The following is a 14,835-nucleotide window of genomic DNA, read 5'->3' on the forward strand; positions in this document are numbered from 1 at the left end:
TGTTGACCACTTCCATAGATTTGTGCTTGTACATAAATAAGGGTAAGAATGTCTAAATTTTTACTAAAATTTTGAAACAAGGATTTAGTCTCCCAAATAACTTATATAATGAGACTTAAAAAAAAAAAAAAAAAAAAAAAAAAAGCCATGGGAGTTAATGAAATGCAAGTGCATGTAGGCTTTTTACAATTTTTTCCTAAAAATTATGAAATAAAAATAAAATAAGGAATTGTGCATTTAACCCACCATCAAAAAGTTGTACAATAGACAACAACGACATCAATTTGTTTGAAAATAAACATTCAAATAGAGTTACATTTTACTTCACTACCATCGAGCAACAAGCTCAGTAATTGTAACATCATTTGTTAAAACCTGTGTTGATTTAGTTTCAGATTGATCTGACTCTGTCATTGAGTTGAACTCCTGCGACAAATTGCCTTGGCCTTGTGTCACGGGCCGACTCCTTTAGAGGCGCAACGGATCAATTTTTGCCCGTGTGGCGCTCAAACTCCACCAAGTTTAAGCCCGCCATAGCTCATTGACAAATCGAGTGTTGATGGTCTCACCCGTTTGAACATTAGGGCCCAATGCTTTGTCAAGCAAAACAACTTCACAAGGAAGCTTCGTCTTCACCCAGATGCCACAAGTAGGCCTGACGCCTCCAGTGCACCAAGCACGGCATAAGTCGCTTCATAACGTCAAGCTTACCTCAAGCAAGGTGCTCTCCCAACTTAGGTTTATGTCATCAAGGTACCTAGCCACACAACAATGTGCTAGCAAAGGTCCTCAACTTAGCCGATAAGCCAACATTGCATGTTGGGTCTTTGATAGCATCTCGAAGTGTGGTAGGGTCAAGCATGCCTCAATAGATGCATATTGGATGGCCACTTGGTCATGTGAAGCCCACAAGCCACCGAGGGTCAATCTCTTGCCCACGGCGTACTCCTCGTGCCAACACGTCTGTTAGATTCCGCCTAAGGCCATTGCGCACCTTAGCGTTGCACCAACGTGTAGCATGAGTAAGGCAACGCCTCAATCCGTAGCTTGCTTGTAGCATAATGTAGTCCCTTAATGGACTTTAGTCAATACGTAGCTTCATGCCTTCATTCGATAGCCCACATATGCGGTATCGCCTTCCAACCGCTTAGCTTGGGATCCCCTCGTGCAAGGTTGAACCCAAACCAAGCACTTGAGTTGGCACACGAGGCCTCTAGTGGTGTCTCAATAGCCCATTCGGTCCAAAATACCATATTGCGTGGCATAATGGAAACAACGTAGTGGACCTCTCACCCGGGAGGGTGCGCACAGTGCCAACATTATTGCACCGTCCACGAGGCTCCCAAACCCACATAGAGACTCTAGACACCCCTCTGGATGCCTAAAGCCTGCCCTTGAGCTGCCCCAAGGTTGCTCACTTGAAACCCAGTTTGGGCGGGGAGGTAGGTAGGTAGGTAGCACACCTTGCCCCCTTATATATGCTTGTTAAGCAATTTGCCCTCTGGCAGGAGGAAACATCATACATGTCCGAGAAGTCATAATGATTTTTCATAAATTCCACAAATTGAGAAAAATCACGAAACATGGTCGGGAAAACACTTCCCCTAAGACCTATCTCCAATAAAAATTTCAGCCCGAAACTCCTTCGTTTGAATGCCGAAACAACGCGCCAAAATTCTGCACTGTTGGCTGCCACTGCTGGCTGTTGTTGCTGTATTTTGCTGCTGCTGGCAGCACTGGTTGGCTATTGGCATGGGCTGCGGCTTTTCCATTTGCTGGCTATTAGTGGCCCACATGCCTACTTGGGGCCAAAGTTAGGCCACGTTGGGGGCACTTCCCACGGCCACTCTTGAGCACTCAAATGGCCACACCACCGCGAGCGAAACGTCACGGAGTTAGCCTTGCAAGGCAACCCGTGACACCTTGCCTTTCTGGAAATGAAAATGCAGGATGCAAAGGCAATGACAGACTAAACAAGGAGCTAATGAGCATGCTAACAACTATAGCCATGGTTGGTCTATCTGCTGCATTTTCTTGAACGCACAATAAACCAATATGGATGCATCTCATAATCTCACTTTTTGGACCTGTCATCATTGTTGAATCCACTATATCTAGAATTGTATTTTTTCTCCAACACTTCCATGCCTATAAGAGTTCAAAGAGGTGAATATATGGTAATAAAATTTAGATTTAGAACGTCACCAACCATGCAATAATTTAAATGGAAGTTGCTTTCATAACCTTGACTCAACAACTTCTCCCCCCCCCACCCCCACCCAGTTGAGACTACCTATAAGAAATTTGGTGTTTCAAATAATTGGCAATCTATAACTACTATCTCTTTTGGCTCAAGCTCATTGAAACTCAAACTTTCTGAAGAAAACTCTCCTTTTTAGTTGCATTCATAAGTCATTAGTCCCACCCATCCCCTAAAAAAATATAAAGAATAGAAAAGAAAACACTCGTACTTACATAGCTTAGAAGGTCCTCGCCATTCTCCATATCACGGAAACAAAAGATCTTCTGACCACTTAAAATTTCTAATAGAATCACACCAAAGCTGAAGACATCTGACTTAATCGAGAATTGTGCCAAAATCTGAAATTTTAGGATTCATTTTCGCATCTAACAAAATATTGCTAGCTTTGAGATCGCGATGAATAATCCGATGTTGTGAATCTTCATGAAGATATAGAAGACCTTGAGCAAAGCATTGTATAATGTTGAAACATTTTTTCCAATCCAAATGTGCACGTTTGACATGATCTTCATAATCATACAAAGTATGTGTTCAAATATACTTTTATCATATAAGCATCACAAGCCAAAAAATTATATATACATGAAAAAGTAAAAGAAGTAGTGCACTGTACCAAATATGAAATGATCAAGGCTTTTGTTAGGCATAAACTCATAAATGAGAAGTAATTCTTTCTCTTCCAAGCAAAAACCTAAGAGACTAACCAAATTCTTGTGACAAAGCTTAGTCGGTAACAAAACCTCATTCTTGAATTCTTTTTGTCCTTGTCTGGAATTACCAGAGAGCTTTTTCACAGCTATTTCTTGCCCATTTAAAAACACACCCTATGTTTTTTTGAAAATAATTTAAGAAACATGGTCATATTCAACATTTCATTTCACACCACAATTTTGGCAATTCATTTTATTTATTGTAACTGCATGAGTATGCATCTAGTTACCTTGTAAACAGGGCCAAACCCCCCTTCTCCAAGCTTATTAGCATGTGAGAAATTATCCGTTGCATCTCTAATTATTCCGAAGTCAAATTGCAAGGATTCGCACAGATGGCATTGAATCATCATCTTCAGGGGAAGTATATCCTACAAAAAATTAAGACCTTATTTGTGAAACATACTAAGTCTCATATTCTTGTTGCTCAGATTTATGTTGATGATATTGTGTTTGGATCCACTGCTAAACATCTTGTGAAATATTTTTCGGATTGCATGACACATGAGTTTGAGATGAGCATGATGGGAGAGTTGTCTTATTTTTTGGGTCTTCAAATTAAACAGTCTCCTTCAGGTATGTTTGTTGCTCAGTCTAAGTATGCCAAAAATCTTGTGTCTAAGTTTGCTCTTGAGTTTGCCAAACATGCACGCACTCCCATGAGCACCAGTCTTCACCTCTCCAAAGATTCCTCTGGTATTGATGTTGATCCTACCCTTTATAGAAGTATGATAGGGAGTCTTTTGTATCTGACAGCCAGTCGTCCTAATATCTCTTTTAGTGTCGGTGTTTGTGCCCGTTACCAAGCCAGTCCTAAAGAGTCTCACCTTCTTGCGGTCAAACGCATCATCAAATATGTTAATGGGACCTTGGGGTATGGGGTTTGGTTTTCCACTAATACTACAGCTGAAATTACTAGTTTTTCTGATGCCGACTAGGCAGGGTGTGCTGATGATAGGAAGAGTACATCCGGGGGGTGTTTTTACCTTGGGAATAATTTGGTTTCCTAGCATAGTAAAAACAAAATGCCATCTCGCTGAGGCTGAGTACATTGCTGCAGGGAGTAGTTGTGCTCAAATGCCGTGGATGAAGCAAATGCTTCATGATTATGGGATTGAAAAAAATACTCTCACTCTTTTCTGTGATAACACAAGTGCCATAAACATTTCAAAAAATCCTGTTCAACACTCTCGCACCAAACACATTGACATTCGTCATCATTTTATTCGAGAGTTAGTGGAAGAAGGCCTTGTTGTTCTTGAGCATGTTCCCACTGAACATCAAAAAGATGATATTTTTACAAAACCCCTTGATCTTCTTCGGTTTGAGTTCCTTAGAAAGACCTTGGGTGTCATGCTCGATCACTAGTGTGTTACTTGTTCCTTGAGTAGGTGTAAGTGTTTTGCCTTATGTGTGCTTGGATGCCATAATCTCATTGTCATTGATATCTGTTTTTCTTGCATCCAACTTTTTATGTACACTACTCATGCTGCTTATAAGATCTCATTGTTCATAGCTCATTTTGAATGCCCATGCTCATTAAGCTCATGATCTCATTCTGTACACATTCTTGAGATAAATTGTTGCAGGGGTTTCCGCACAAGTGATCAAAGTTCTCTATGGACCACTAACAGTGTTTCTTGTACTTTTACAGTGGAATTGACCGATACTAGTATATCATGGGTGATGTTAAGTCTCTTAACCATCTACCATCTGTTTTCACTTTCACGGTTTCTCCCTCAGTTCCTTGAAGTCCGGGCATTAGGAAAAGGCTACCTCAGAGGCACCAACCAGGCCATCCTTTATGATTTCATTCTTCTCTAGTTTGGTTTCCATACTCTTGAGCGTGAATGCCACCAGTGAGTGCCCACAAGAAAGGAAAAGTAAAAACAAAAAACAAAAACCAAAAACCAAAAAATAAAAATAAAAAAATAAAAAATAAAAAGGGACTCATTGATTGGGGGGGAGCCTCTGCATTTACTCAACAAATACCCCGTGATTCCTAGTGGTTTGACTTTTCTCTGTGTTGTTGAGTTACTCTTGGTGGAGGTCCAGCCATCCGATCACTACGAGGATTAACTCTAGCTCAGTGGACTCTCATGGATTGCACTCACACACTTTATTTTGTGAGATCTCATGTTGGATTTTGAGTTGTACATTCTCATGTAGCTTATGATCATTGATTATATTTTATCTGCTTTGCTCATGATTTCCAGTGTCATTTTTTAAAAAATTGCAAGTTTACAGGATTCATGAATTGCGGATTATTTCATCTTAGTATTCACTTTTGGCTAAATGTGATCATCTATTTTTGTTTCAGGTCTCACCTCTTGATTTTGAGTATAGTGTTGTTTTTATATATATATAAAAAAAAAAAAAAATTAGGCTTGGTTTTTTTTTTCCTTCTTGGCTCGAGCGACGATTTCCTCACTCGAGCGTGCTTCTACTACTGCATTAGACCTGAGAGCATGTATTTTTGGCTCGAGCGACCCATTCTTGGCTCGAGCGACCGCTTGGGCATTTTTTGACCTAGCTCGAGCGAGAAAGTCTTCGCTCGAGCAACCTGTCACGGTTCAAATTCTGAATTTGTGTCTATTCAGTTCATTTTTCCCCCCTCTTCGTCTTTCCTCCCTCTCTCTCTCTCTCTCCCCTAGGGTTTTTCGTGGTTGTCATTGCTGCGATCTTCTTCTATTTCTCTCTTGATTTCGGAGCTTTTTCTGTTTGTCTTCATCTACTCTCTCCGTTTCTGGTAAGTTTTTTTTTTCATTTTTTTTTTCTTGTTTTTGTTAGTATGGTACTTGGGTTGAGATGTGGTTTTAGGTTTGCTCTGTTAGGCTCTAGGTTTTATATTTGTTGGTTGTGGTTCTTTCCTCTAATTTTCGAGTCTCACTCTTGCCTCTAGGGTTCATGATTTTGTCTATTGTACTCTCCATTTTGCTTAGGGTTTACCATTCGGATTTTGTTAGAGTTTAACATTGGGGATTTCATTTACATATACATATATTGCCATTGTGAGATTGTAATCTGTTTTCTCTATATCGTTCCATACATTGATGTTTCGATTCTGTAATGGCTGAAATATCTTGTTTTCTCTGTGGCTGATTGTTGTCTCCTTAGCACTGCTAATCATTTCATTTCTCTTATGCTAATGTTATGAGCTTCGCTGCTTTTCTAACCCCTGTTGGACTAATGTGTTTTGACTGGCTACTTGTGTTTTGTTTTGGGGGTTTTCTGATGTTGTTTATTGGGTGTTCCTTGTCCATCTGGGCTCTTGTCTATGTTGCTCTGTTTGGGTTGTGTTAGTCATGGCCGAGTCATCCAAGCGCCGTAAAACTACGGTTTCTCGTCCTTCCTTCAACACTGAAAAGTTCCCATCTAAAGAAAAATCTAAGTTGTTTAGGGAGTCTTTTGCATCTCATAAAGTCCATTTAGAGCGCAATATCCTCCCAAATGCCTTTGAGGTTCTTCCCATTCGGTCTTTACTTGATTCGTTAGGCGGAGATCAAGTGTTGCATTTTCCAGGACCACAAAATTTGAGTCTCATCCGGGAATTCTATTGCAATATCCATTCCATTCGGAAAGAACTTCTGGCATCCTTTGAGACTTGGGTTAGGAAAAAGTCACTTGTTATCACTGGGGATGTGTTTCGGGTATTACTTGGTCTTCTTGAAGTTAGTAATTGTCATTTTTCGTTTCTTACCCGGTCAGGTGTTGATTTTGATTGTGTTGCTTCTGAGTTATGTAGTGTTGACCAGACTTGGATCACCGGGCTCTCATTCAGCAAAATGAGTTGCTTCCTCGGTTCCGTCTCTTGAATATCATCGTGTGTGCGAATCTTTATGTCACCACCCATTCCTCACATATTACTCAGGACCAAGGTTATGTTTTGTATTGTATTCATCACCGACTACCTATTGACCTTCCGGAGATGATTGTTTCAAAAATGATTTGGGTCTCTGAGGGCAGAAAATCTTTGGGGCTTCCTTATGGGTGTTTGCTTACCCGTTTTCTCACTTCCCTCGATGTTCCTTTTTCTGATGATGATGAGTTTGCTTACCCTATCAAACCCATTACTAAATTGACAGTCTCCCAGAGTCAGGCTCATCTGAGGGGGAGTGTGTTGGGGGTTGGGAGTTCTGGCCCAGGTGATGATGATCCCCTTGCCGAGGAGGAGGAGTTTGAGGCCGCCACTACCAGTGCCCTCGATCTTCCTGAGCTACGTCCTCGCTCATTTCGTGGCCAGCTACAGCACTTTGAGCAATCCGTTACACGTCGCCTTGATCTTTTGGATGCACGTCTTGATGCTTTTGATGGCCGCCTTGATGAGCAGAATGCCATGCTTGCTCAGATCCTTTCTCTTCTTCAGTTGCAACAGCCACCATCTTCTCATTCTTAGCTTTTGGCATATGCTTCTCTTGGAAAGTTTTTGTTCTTACTTTGGATAGTTTTTTATTATGCTCTCTTTGACTGTATTTGCATCACTCCCGGACAAAAAAGGGGATTAGGTTTTGTATATCATATGTCATATGCTACTCATGATTTTTTTTTGCAGATGAGCATTTGGACAGGTTTATATATGTCTATAAGTTACATTGTCATATTTGCTAATGATGTGGATATTGGGCTATATGTTTTTTCGGTAATGTCTTGATGGTTTGGCTTTGTTATGTTACATTTCAGGTTTGATGGACTTAGGTTTCACTACAGGTTTTTCTCAAGTTTGGTTTCCTTTTCAAGATGTTAGTTTCAGTTTGTTTTGAGATTGGTTGCATAGTTGGTTTGCTTTGAGTTGTAATTGTTTTAGCTAGTGCAGTTGTGTAGGAAATTGTGTTAGCTAGATCTTTGAGTTGTAATTGCTTTAGCTAGTGCAGTTGTACAGAAAATTGTGTTAGAAAGTTTTGTCCGGGTATTGACAAAGGGGGAGATTGTTAGGTCCCTAAGTCTTGTCAATCCCGCGAACAAACCTGTGTAATCAAGTTGTAATTTTCTGTGTTGTTTTGTCTTGCTCGCTCGAGCGAAGAAGTACTCGCTCGAGCGAAGGACTGCGTCTGGCTGAAAACCTGAAAGAGGTCATTGTGCGCTCGAGCGAAGCATTGGTGGCTCGAGCGAAGAACTGCGTCTGCATACAAACCTGAAAGAGTTTATTCCTCGCTCGAGCGAAGACTTCATGGCTCGAGCGAAGGCACTTATGGAAATCACGCGAGATAAGCTTCTCGCTCGAGCGAGCTTCAGAATCCGGATTTCTATAAGTAGTTGGTTTTCTCCAAACTTTAGGATTACTTGTCCAGATCTATTTTGAGGTTTTCTAAGGTTTTCTTGTGGAGAGATTTTTGTGAGTTTTCCTTGATGTTTTTGAGAGAGTTCTAAACTTATGATTTGAGATTCATACATCAAGGAGTTTGTTACTTTAAATTCAAGGGAGTTCTCTTCGGTGGATTCCGAAGATTTAAACGTATAGTTTCAAAAGGCGTTTGATTCTGTACGTAGTCGTTAATTTGACAAGTGAAGTTGTGGATTCAACTTCAGGTGGATCAGTTCCGAGACGAAGGCTTGGTGAAAGAGTTACAGAAGATTCGAAGGCAAATTGACTGAGTTGGGTAATTTGTGTATTATCTTTGTAATCTTTCTTTCTTCAGTAGTGGATTGATTAGTGGCGTTTCGCCCGTGATTTTTTATTACAATTGAAGGTTTTTCAATTGTGGTTTTTTCCACGTAAAAATCATTTGTGTCGATTTATTGTTTATTCCGAAAAACAAACAATCTAAATCACTTTCGTAAGTGCTTGTTGGTTTAGATTGTGTGTTTTGGATTTTTGGGATTTCGAATATTTTAATCTTTATCTAATCACAAATCACTTAGGAATTTCAATTTTGTTTCCAAAAGTCTATTTATTAGTGACATTTTTAAAATTTTGTCGCTAAAAGCCTTATTTTTTACTTTTCAGGACGACCTTTAGCCGACTATCACTACTAGAAATATGACTTTTTGCGTCTATTTTTTTGTGACTGATTATTGAACAGTCGCAAAAAATCATTTTTAGACATTGAAATCTTATTTTACCGTCTCATTTTCCTGACCCAATCATTTTTGGACATCATAATCTTATTTTACCATCAAAATCTTATAAAACTTGACTCTCTCTCTCCCTCTCAATCCGCCCCCTTTTTTCCCAAATCTGAGCTCTCTTTCTCTCCCTCTCCCTCTCAAAATCTGCCTCTCGCTCGAATTTGTCAATCGATTCAACTTTCTCAAGTCCACAACTGTTGAAGATTTCATAATCGGTAAGCCTAAACACATCTTCATCGATTCAACTTTCTCTATAATGATCCGAGAAATCAAGTTATGTGTACAGAAATCAAGTTGTGTGTAATGATCGATTCAACTTGCTTATCCACTAATCTCACTGCAATCTTCTCGATCGATCAGGTTGTGTGTATAGAAAGTGAAGGAATCGGAGATAACCGAGCAGGACTCGCTTCTACTGGTACAGTTCAGCTTTTGATTTTCATTTACAGATGATCGTAGCAACCTATATATACATTTCACTATCTACTTATCTTCATTTTTGTGGATCGAATTCTGGAATTATTATTTCAACTTACGGTTTTCTCATATTCAGAATTAGATCATTGAAATTATCTTCAACATGCTCTTGTTATGTATTAAAACAAGCTACTGATTATAATGCTCTGTCACGGATAGGGAAAAAATGTGCATTATATATTGTATGAGTGATGTCTTCCTCTAGTTGATAAGCCTCAACATTTCTATTGGAAAACACATATAAGAAAATATAAATATGAGGCAAATAGACATATTGAGGGAATATTTTGATGTCCTGTAACAATTAGCATAGTTCATTTTCCTAAACCTACAATTGCTCAGTTCTTTATTCACAAATACAATTTTGCTCATGCATTGGTTATGTATTTATTTTTTTTAAGTGATCGTGAATATTATTTCCAAAACAACAAAATATTATATCAGATTAAATTTTTTATCAAATTTTTATTCAAATTTAATCAATATTAGAGATGCTCTAATTGATTTCAACCTTGCAAACTATTTCAAGTGCCCGTATCACAATCAATTGTTGCATCAGCTTGTATATAAAGCCAGTCTTGATTGATTTGAATTAGAGCTAGCTTTCACATCTTTATATGGTTGCAATTCTGTGGGGATCATTTCAGTACTTGCAATTCTGTGGTTGTAAATGTCTTTCTTGTTTTTGTATATGTCTATTTTATTTATTTATTAATATATGTATATATATATATATATATATATATATATATATATATATCACAGTCAAATTATCTGTACTCTATTTCTAACGAAATGAATAAAACCATTTTCAGTATAAGAGAAGTCAGTTTGCTTTCGCCCAACTGGCTACTTCGGTTGAAATGATATAATGGAAGTCAGCTATGTTTTGCCACCAAAGAAAATCCATTAACTTCAAGAACAAAATTCATTCACTTCAAAAAGTAAACAAGAAACTATGACTTAATTCATCATGAACAATAATCAAAAATTAAATTAACGTTTCTTAGGCTATTCAGTGTGAAGTGACCCATGTGATGAAACTATTGGGCTCCCGAAAAATTATGTTTTCATAGTAGTAAAATGAAACCAGAGCATGTGGAGTAATTTGACAGTGGTATCACATTTCTTTTTCTTTTTGGATACATTGGCATACATAGCCCATGGGATAGGGAGTCTTGCTTGTGGCAAGACTTGAACCTTGACCTCCTAGTGAGGTACATGGGTTCTGGTGTCACGTTTCTGTAGTTGTTTTACGTTACTGCATTCGTGGAGCTAGTTTTTTAACATCTCTCTCTCTCTCTCTCTCTCTCTCTCTCTGTGTGTGTGTGTATGCATTTTTGCTTTGTTTCCGTCCTGGCTCGTTATTTTGATGCTCGCGGATTCTAATTTATTTGAACCAAAGTTCTTTCTTAGGATGTTGAACTTTTTAAATTTGACTGTGAAAGAATCATAAGCCACAACGATGCATTTTCTTGTATTGCTACTGACCTAACTTCTGGGTTCAAGTAAGCTACCAATGGCATCATTTTACAAAGGATTCTACAACTTTTTCATGAAGTTCCTTTTTAAATACTTTCAAGGAATTGAAGTCACGAATCATGTGCTATATATACTTTATTGCTTGGTATTATTCGAATAAAAATTGAAGTTTTATTGATTTGTTTGAATGGACTTGCCCAAATTTGAGTTCAGTTGCTTTGATCCTTTATAAATTTGCATTTTGCTCCCTTAATCAATTTATATATTTGTAGAGGTAAGGCAATTTCTTGACCTGGTCTTTTCTTCTCTGTTGTTTATTTGTTTGGGATTTATTTATTATATATTTTGAGCAGATGGGCAATGTTTGGTTTTGCTGTTGGGATGCTTACAGAGTATGCAACAGGCTCCGATTTTGTTGATCATGTAAAGATTCTTCTCTCCAATTTTGGTATTGTAGACCTGGAATGATTCACCTGTTTGATCTCCAATGCTATAAATACTCTCTGTTTGATGTAATTGCTGTAATTAAATACAATGTCACGTCTGCCACTGTTTTTGTTTTTATTTTTTTATTTTGGATTAAATTGTTCAATTTCATCTTTTTAAATCCACTTGAAATACATTTATAGAGCAGCTCCTACCATCTATTTATTCACGATGTGCAGTTTTATAAATTTTACTAAAAGTTTTCATGGGGCATTGGTTTTATTTGGTATACTCCACTACTAGAAAATTGACTTTTTGCGTCTATTTTTTTGTGACCGTCTATTTAACCGTAGCAAAAAATATGACAACATTTTTCAAGGTTTTTATTTTCCCTATTTTCTTTTATTTATGTTTGCCCTAGTCTGGCACTGGCTCGCTCAAACTCTTGACATCGTTCTCTGTCTCTCACTCGCCCATCGTCGTTTGAAGAAACGGTATGAATCTCTCTCTCTCTCTCTCTCTCTCGATCTGTCAATATCTCTTGATCTCTCTCGCATACTTTCTGTATATACATTTGCTAGGGTTTGGATTGATGCATTCATCTGCCCTTCGTGATTTCTGTTCTTCAATTTATGTTCTTTGCAATTTCTTATTATGATCGACGCCTTCAATATCATTTGGAATTCTGTTCTTTGCAATTTCTGTTTTTCACGATTTCATGTCATTTAGTTTCAATTTCTAGCATAGAATCGCTCTGTTCGCACTCTCTTCTTCTCTTCGATCATTGTGTTTACTCTTTCTATCTACTTCTTATATTTCAATTGTTGTTCATTGAGGCCATATTTATATTTCAATTCTTGATAATTTTTATTGTGATTTATGAGCATCAATACCTTTTTCAACATATACAAAAATTGCTAAGTTTTGAATTTTCTTAGGTATTCTTCATAGTTTTGATGTTAAATCACCTTGTAATATGCTTATCTAAACATTTGTGCTACAATTAAATTTCTTTGTCCTATTGTTGAACTGATGTAACCTGATTGACATTGCAAGGTGCTGACATGAGCTTACAAGAATTTATTTCATTTCAACTACAGGAAATGCTCTAGAGTTAGGAAATGGACCCTTGGTTTATCAGGTGGTAAAGATCAAATTCTCATAATCGGAGCCTCCAGAAGCATTAGTAGGGTACGGGGTCCATTCAGTGTATCTGGTTCGGGTATTACTAGTGAGCAATTTATTGAGAAGATCCGTAGTGTAAGAGGTTGGTTTTATCTGCTACTATGATCTTGAATTTGGCATGTTCACATCTTTGAAAATAAAAATTCCTTAAAATAGGCATGCATAAATGCTATTAGACCTGATTCCAGTAATCGATGGCATGTAAGTTGTAGATAAAATTACACTTCCTCACCTAAGGTTTTGGAATAAGATGCTTGGAACCCCCTTTTTTGGAATTGTTTGGAAAGTAGGTAAGGACCTCCCTTGCCATTAGTATCCATTAAAAATATGTTGTTATCACTAATTTGACTCAACATGTAACTAATTTGATGCATCTTTAATGGTTTTTCTGCATAGATTGACTTAATATCTCAAGAGCAACACTCAAATTTGATGTCTGTAAGAGGTCAACTTGCGAGTGAGCTTGCATTATGCAACCATTTTATGCATATGATTTCTGGACTACAAGCACATCAGTTTCAATGATTTGGCTATGTGCAAGAAACCAGAAAATTAAAATACTATAGTTAATTATTATTGGTAATGAGGAAGTACACAAAGAAAGGTGTGAGAAAATATAGTGACAAGAATCTATTGGTGACTGCAGTGTTTGTGTGATGCAACAAAGTGATTTTCAAATAATTCATTAAATGAAAGGATCACCATCTTGTAAGTGACGTATCAATTGCACAAAAATGTTTGAGTACCTGGAGACCTATTGAATGGAAACGGTCAGATGTTTTAATCTGATGAATAAAGAGAAAGAAATACTCAATCTTGAGTTCCAAGTTAAATTGCAAATCCTAATTATGAAGATGGAATTGAAAAATAAACGTAGTTGCAAGATTGCAACACTGATGCTGGATTCAAGATGCATGAGACCTTAAAAATAAATAAATAATAATAATAACAAAATAGATTTGTGGTGGTAGTAATTTATTACTGTGGTTCAATCTCTGATTTATTGCAAGGTGACTTTAGTATGGTGGTTGATATGTATGGGTTCTTTGTATAGTTTACACCTACCAATGGCTCTGTTTTTCTAATAAAACAACTATAATTAGTTAGGGTGACTTAATTTTACTTACTGATGTGGATTTGCAACATCATAATTCATAAAATGATTTAGTTTTTGAGTTGAGAGATGCATGTAGGCAGTAGCCCTTTAGATACTCTAATTCCCTCAATTACATGAGAAAGATATGGATCTAATAATTACTGGTTTCACTGGAAAATTGTGATAATTGAAGGCAAAACTTTAGGAGTCCCCCCTTTCTGGAAGGAAGACTGGAACATATGTACGTTGTTGTAAAAATTTCCCTAATGGTACAATACATGTCAAACATATTATTTGATAATCACAACCTTTCTTTGTGTTCTCTTCCATTCTACTAAATTTCTTTTCTTTTCTATTTTGAAAATAAAATTTCTTCCCTTACCATCTCTCATAAAATATTATTTTGAACAGGTTGCACCTCTGGAGATCCATGAAGAAAACCTGATTGACGTTGAAGAGCAACTTCGGTTTCTTATTCATGCCGTATAAGCAGCAAAGATTAGTTACTTGCTTCCTCTTTTAAAGGGCTCATTTTCTTCTTGGATATGGAACAGTTTAGGAATCTTGGTATGTCCATGCACCTTCATTCTACAAATGCAATATTAATATTTCTAGATAGTATAATAACCAACGAAAGACGTTGGGTAAAGAATTTCGCTACTTGTCTTCTCAACTTTGTATGGATAAAAGTTTAAGCTCTTTCCGTGTTATATAGCCAGGCTCAATCTTTCCAAGTGTCAGATGTGGTTTGGAAATGGCAATCCTTAATGCTATAGCAGCAAGTGAAGGTTCCAGTTTATTGAATATACTCCATCGTGAGACAGCTACGCAAGAAGAGTTATCTGAAAGGTCATCTATTGTTCAGATTTGTGCTCTTATTGACTCCAATGGGACTCCTAAGGATGTTGTTGATATTGCTGCTGCACTTGTTGGAGAAGGTTTCACTGCAATGAAGCTAAAAGCTAGAAATCTTTCCCAAATTATATCGTTTCTAGATTACTTTGTTCTAGATGAAATTTCCTAAAGCAACTTGGTAATTTGGGCTCCTATTTCTGGAAAACTATTAGTTCACTGAAGGTTTTTAAATTACAAATTATCTCAAATACTAGCTAGCTTAGTAATGGTTCTTC

At 37.4% G+C, this 14,835-nt stretch overlaps 1 long non-coding RNA gene and 1 pseudogene across 1 annotated transcript; one reads left to right on the plus strand and one right to left on the minus strand.

The window, feature by feature from the left end:
* Positions 1–1,887: 1,887 nt before the first annotated feature.
* LOC145799916 (cysteine-rich receptor-like protein kinase 29) lies at positions 1,888–6,103 on the minus strand (annotated as a pseudogene).
* Positions 6,104–12,089: 5,986 nt separating this feature from the next.
* On the plus strand, positions 12,090–14,835 carry LOC145799788 (uncharacterized). The gene is made up of 3 exons (XR_014341321.1): positions 12,090–12,691; positions 14,117–14,272; positions 14,421–14,835. It is a non-coding gene; the product is annotated as an uncharacterized LOC145799788 (long non-coding RNA).

The sequence above is a fragment of the Camellia sinensis genome, chromosome 9, assembly GCF_055761805.1.
Source record: "Camellia sinensis isolate YWXY chromosome 9, ASM5576180v1, whole genome shotgun sequence".
Classification (NCBI taxonomy): Eukaryota; Viridiplantae; Streptophyta; class Magnoliopsida; order Ericales; family Theaceae; genus Camellia; species Camellia sinensis.